This window comes from Nilaparvata lugens, chromosome 6 (genome assembly GCF_014356525.2).
Source record: "Nilaparvata lugens isolate BPH chromosome 6, ASM1435652v1, whole genome shotgun sequence".
In the NCBI taxonomy this organism is placed as follows: Eukaryota; Metazoa; Arthropoda; class Insecta; order Hemiptera; family Delphacidae; genus Nilaparvata; species Nilaparvata lugens.
In genome coordinates, this window is record NC_052509.1 from 20,698,662 (window position 1) to 20,704,147 (window position 5,486).

Consider the following 5,486-nt stretch of genomic DNA (forward strand, 5'->3'; position numbering starts at 1 on the left):
TTAACGGACTGTTTTCCAAAATGTGCATCAATAAAATCAACCGCGGCAATAGTGAAAGAAATGAACATTTTTGATTTATTGAAATTTTATGTGAAAATTAAATGTAACAATTCATCAATTCATTTTAAAAAAAAAAATAATAATAATAATAATAATTTTTTTTTATTCAACATACTAAAATTTTTTTTTATGCAATAAAATTAAATTTTCTATCTATTAAATTTATATGCAATTTCAAAAAACTATTCTTTACATATTAAACTTTCTGTTGAGATATTTTTCTTTAAATTATAAAGCTAAATCAAAAGTAATATTGATATTCTATATTTCGAGATATTGTTTGGAAACATATAACAAACGCTATTGATGAATTTTTATAATAATTTTCAATATTTTTGGATGACATGTAATGTTTTTCTAGGAAAAATTGTTACTGTTCTCAAATTAAATTTCAACAATTTTCATTAGGGTCAATGTAAATTTTTTCTTTAAATTTTCAAACAGTAAAATTTTTTTATGTCAAGAGGGGGGTATTTGTAATATTACATTTTTCTTCTCACATTTAAATCGAATCTTCAATTCGAGATCTATGGAACTTTATAGTAAATGTCAGAGTTATCAATAGACGGATAAACCTTTTGATGGAGAATTTATTATCGTAAATGTTTGTTGCATTGTTCCATAATGTCACCGAGGTAGGGTTAACAAATTACTAAATAAATCGTTTATTTGAATAGAATATATGTATAAAAATATAAAATAACATTTTCAAATTAAAGTTTTATTGAGAACAGATGTAGAATGTGAATTCTAAATTTATAAGTTATAATTTTGTGTTGACGTGTCTGAAAAGATCGATATTGAAGAGGGCGTTGTCTTTGGTGACTTTCAACTTTGCTTTTCCTGTTGGACCTTCTTCTGAAAAACATGGCTGGCTGTTGCTTGTATAATTTTGTGCTCTGAGTTATTGTCTGTTTAAATGAATTTATTAATGTTTTAAATTGAGTTTTATATAAATTTTTGTGCAAAATTCGCTATTAGTGTAGTAAAGCCAATAGCCACTGTGTTTCAACTGTAAACTAGATAAGTATTTTTTAGTTCGTAATAACTCTGAAATCATTAAGCTTGTAAGTTATTGTTCGTTTTATATTTCTGTGTTTTTGCCAAAATTTTCATCTGAAGATTATAAGTTAATTTGCTCTGAAAACTGGATTTCTCATTTATAGGCAATAGATCCATTCACAGTTTATCAAGTGTCTATTTTATTGGAGCCGACAACTTTCCTTAGTGTGATAGGTGTTATATGCTATTCCAACCGTTTAAGGAAAAATTGGTAGCACGGCAATTTCAAGTGTCAATCACAAGCCACTCATGTGGCTTCACTTAATTATGCTTAATATTATGTCAATTATTCTAAAAACACGGAATCTATAAATTCTCCAATATTCAAATATCGCGCAAAATTGTATTCAAGCATGCGCAATGAAACTGCTCAACTCAAAAAAAATACCAACGACCAACGGTAACCTCGCATTTTTAAAGCTGTGAGTGGAATCGTGGATGTGATGTGATCGTCTATTTTTGTTATCTCTATCCATTGAATGATTGAAAGGTAAGTTAAACATTTACAAATTATTTATTATATTATGTATTCATGTATATGATACATGAAATTCAGATTGTTACCCTTTATAGTTTTCTGTGATTGTGTTAGGCAAGCATAAAATTAACCTATGCTGAAAACGTTACCTTGTGGTATAGTCTCTATTATTTATTTAAAAAGTTGAAAAAATAAGTCGTATTATATTACCATCTTTCATAATATATCATCTTATTTAATGGTATTAAAAACATGAAGAACCTAATATTATAACCTATAAACTTGAGTGTTAGGAAAAGACAATGGGTAATACCAATATGGCAAGGCAGAACATCCAAAAGGATCTCTCTGCCAATGAAAGCCATCTATGAATAAATAAATAAATTTAATAGGCCTATATTTCATTCTCAAAAATAGACTATGCTTTGATTAGTAGTCATCAAAAACCTGCCTAGTTGGTTGTTGGTTGTTTTCAAAGTGGGCACATATGTTACTGTATTCTTATTCAATTTCTGAAAAGAAAATTCTAAAATTATAATGCAGTACACACTTTTATTGCTAATTAGAAAAGAATAACTAAAATCCATCTTGAGTTACTCACATCACTGAGTTTAGTACCCGTACCTAATTCAAAGATCTGTGAATTCTTGATTTATAGACTAGGTTAGGTAGGCAGTTCAAAATAATACTCTAAAAACAAAAATTTATTTTAAACTAAAAAAAAGGTTTGAACTTTAGCTTAAACTTATACAGTGTAAACGGGCCTTAGTAATAGGCTATATCAGTGTTATTCTATGTTATTTGAAATTGATTTATTTTTCTTCACTAGAATCTTCAATGAGTTGACTTGTTCCCACAATCTTCCCCAACTTTTCTACACAGATCAAGTTCTTAGTATGAGTAGGTATATTTATTATACAGAGTGAGTCATATGTATGGGAGCCCTTCAATAAGTTGGAGAATGTTGTAGTTTTAGATATAAAAAGGGTGTTTACTGGAACCGCATGGTTTTAAGAAAGCCACAAATTTTAAATTTTGATCAAAAACTTTATTTTTTACACAATGTGTTCTACAAACTTTGAGAAAATTACAAGTTTCATGTTTGTAGAACACATTGTGTGAAAAAATAAAGTTTTTGTTCAAAATTTGAAAATTTGTGGCTTTTTAAAACCATGCGGTTCCCAGTGAACACCCTTTTTTGTAAATTTCAGGATTTACAATGTTATTCTACCTTTTGACATATTTATAACTGAATCCCAACCCCTCGTAAGGGGATGACTTAGGGATTGTATCTCGAATATTTTAAATGTAAACACCCATTGTGTGATACATCATTTTAAAGACTTCTTTAAAACAAGAAAGATGACATCAATAAAAATGCTCTATGATACTTTCATACAAAATGAATAGAGTATAGAGTATAACTACTAAATGAGTACTACTAAATGATACTAAATGAGTATAGAATATCCTGAAAGTTACAGTAATATCCACAATAGTCTCCAAGTTATTGAAGGGTTCCCAATACATATGACTCAAACTGTATATATATTCATATATAATATCCCATCTCAAACTCATCTTAATCACATCTCTACTAACTTCAATCCCACTAAATTTTTCTTCTGGGAAAATATATATTAATTACATGGCAGTTTTCAATTTAAATATTATTGTTTTTCACAGTGGGTTATAAACTTTTGTTTTCAGGTGCAGTGTGGAACATCAAGTCTACTTCCAGTGCCCCAAATGAAGAAATCCATATAATAATCCAAAATTGGTTTTGATTCTCCAAAGACCATGATGGTGGTCGAGAAAAACGGAGAAATGATCCAGCACCCAATAACATGTAACTAGGCCAAGTGCCAATAAGTAAATTTTTAGAGAATCTCAAACATCCATAATCTTTTTTGTAATAATTTTACAATATACAAACTTTTCATGCATTTAATATTCACTTTCTTTATTTCACACTACAGAGAGACTGTATAATAACACTGTGGCCATTTGTTCTCTCAGCATTTTGATTGCTGGCTAGCTTTTTCAAATCCACCAAACTTTTACCATAATTAGCCTTCTCAAACAAATGGCCAAATTGTGATTATAGTCTCTTTATTCTATACTAAATAAGCCTCTCTGTTACATTTAGTTCATGTTCTATACAGCTAGTGCTTCTACTAAAACAAAACCAATTTTTACTTTCCTTGCCCTATTACCATAGGTAAGGGAAGTATTGCTTTCCAAAAAAAATTAAGGTACCCCAATTTATGAATTTCTCTATACGTTTCAAGGTTCCCTGAGTCCAAAAAAGTGGTTTTGGGTATTGGTATGTGTGTATGAGTGTCTGTGTACACGATATCCCATCTCCCAATTAACGGAATGACTTGAAATTTGGAACTTAAGGTCTTTACAATATAAGGATCCGACACAAACTATTTCTATCAAATTTAATTCAAGATGACGACTAAAATGGCAAAAATGTTGTCAAAAACAGGGTTTTCGCGATTTTCTTGTGAACGTCTCTAACGATTCTGATTAAACTTATAGACCTAAAATAGACATTGTTAAGCTCTATCAACAGCCACAAGTCCCATATCTGTGAAAATTTCAGGAGTTCCGCCTCATCTATGCAAAGTTTGATTTCAGATTCTCAATTATCAGGCTTCAGATACATTATTTAAACAAAAATTTTCAAGTGGAAAAGATTGAGCATAAAAATCTACAATTAATGTTCAGTAACATTTTCTCATAACATTGAAAATAAGCTCGAAATTCGAAAAAATTTGATTATTCACTTGCAAACTGTTGGCAATTGTTGATTCTATATTTATCATTCACTATGAAGAGATAGCAGACATCATGTTTCTCCAGCGTTATTGTCCTGTCACCAGCTGGCTCAGATCTTTGAATAGTAGACTTGAGATGCGTGTGAACACTACCGTTGGTTATCATTTTTCATAACGGCAAGGGAAGTTGTGTGAGTGCGCCACTCCAGATTTTTTGAAATGTCAATACTGTATCTATTGCAATTTTTATTGGTATTCCAATTACAGTCAACATTTTTGTTTGAATGTATACATAACTTTTGTATATTCAGTTTTTAAAATTAAAAAGTTGTTGGATGTAGTGTGATAAGCAGTTTATAAAAGTGTTTTACGTAATGCTTTTGAATTATTTCGTATAGATTAATAAGTTAGTATGAACGGGGCATTGGGTGGCAATCCTTCTACTTTTCAATCAAATCAACTTTACGATTGATTACCGTAGTGACGAAATAATTGTTTACTTTATGACTTCGTATATTAACGTAGTGACTTTATGACGTTGTTTGAATTGACTTTGTATATTATGTACATAGAATAAAATATCAAGAATCATATATTATTTAAATATGAATACTACCAGCACAGTTATGAAGGCTACTAATATTATTGATTCACATCTTATTTATTCATTCCATAAAAACGACAGACAAAATAATTCATCAATCCAAGCCTACAACAGAATGATTTTGTAGATCTTTTTTTCATTTAGTAGAACTGCGTGAGCTCTCTCATTAGATCTAGTTTTTTTCTGAGGGTGTTGCCCACATGAGCTCTGGGCTTGTGCGTAGTTAATGAGACGTGAGATTGAGACAGTTGTGATATTTAAATAGAATCACCAGAATTGATAGGATGATTATCATTGATAAACTATTTCAATTTATATTTCGAAATCCTCATAGACATTATTTTGGAATCTATAGATACATTGGTGTGTAACATGATTAATGTAATGAATTTATTTGTAAGCTATTCATGTATTATTGAATCAAATGATATATGAGAACTGTTTTCTAACCTCTCATTTTGCAGTAACATGATCCTCAAGTTTTCTTGAATAATCA

At 29.6% G+C, this 5,486-nt stretch overlaps 1 long non-coding RNA gene across 1 annotated transcript; it reads left to right on the forward strand.

Annotated features, from left to right (window-relative positions):
- Positions 1 to 1,521: 1,521 nt before the first annotated feature.
- LOC120351834 lies at positions 1,522 to 3,546 on the forward strand. Its single transcript, XR_005571567.1, has 2 exons — positions 1,522 to 1,612; positions 3,311 to 3,546. It is a non-coding gene; the product is annotated as an uncharacterized LOC120351834 (long non-coding RNA).
- Positions 3,547 to 5,486: the final 1,940 nt, after the last annotated feature.